The sequence below is a fragment of the Mandrillus leucophaeus genome, unplaced genomic scaffold (genome assembly GCF_000951045.1).
Source record: "Mandrillus leucophaeus isolate KB7577 unplaced genomic scaffold, Mleu.le_1.0 Scaffold821, whole genome shotgun sequence".
Lineage (NCBI taxonomy): Eukaryota > Metazoa > Chordata > Mammalia > Primates > Cercopithecidae > Mandrillus > Mandrillus leucophaeus.
Genome location: NW_012108931.1, coordinates 196,744 through 197,705, shown reverse-complemented (window position 1 = coordinate 197,705; position 962 = coordinate 196,744).

The following is a 962-nucleotide window of genomic DNA, read 5'->3' as shown; positions in this document are numbered from 1 at the left end:
GCATTTATAAAAATATTTTAAGTTAATATTAAAATTATAAAAATAAGTGGAGCATAAGTAATTTAAAAAGTTATAAGGCCTCATTTACCTCATTTTGGATAGAGAGTAAAAATAAATATTATTAATTTCTTAACATGGCTTTACAATATCTTCTTCATTCCAGTCAATATAACTTTTAAGAACGGTTTCTTTACTATGAGTATTAATAAAGTAATACATAGAAGCAGTCTAGTTATACATTATCTCTTGTGAGAAACATTATTGTCAATCTAACCCAGAAGAGTTAACAACCAAGAAGCACATTTATATCAAAATTTTAAATATTGAGAAGTACGGTATTTGCTTAAAGTATGCATTTTGTATGCATTTAATATGAAGAATATATGCTTAAAGTATGCATTTAATATGAGGAATTATTATAGCTACAAATTTTTATTTAGTCATAAAAAATTAGTGTCTAATAGTAATTCTTTCTATATATTACCTATATGGATGTAATCAATAAACAATATGTACAGTTTTGTTGTTATTTTAGTATTTTTGTTGTTTATATTTTTTCAGGTTATATTTATTAAAATGTAATTTTATGTCTTCGGAGTATAACAATCCAATAGGGGATATGTATTTAGTGTATCTCTTTTTTCTGGTAGTTTTTATTTTGTATTGAGGTACAATCTACCATAAAATTTATCATACTGTACAATTCACCTACTATAAGGGCACTGCTCAACAATTTTTTGGTAAATTTGTATAGTTTTGCAAGCTTCATCACCATCTAGTTTTAGAATACTTTCATGAATCAAAAAAGCTCCCTTGCACTTCTGTGTAATCAATCCATGCTCGTATGCCCAGCTCCAAGAAAGCACAGGTCTGCTTTCCTTCTTTATGGGTTTGTCTTCTTTAGAAGTTTCATATAAATGTAATCTCACAATATATAGTTATTTGTATTCAGCTTTTTTTCA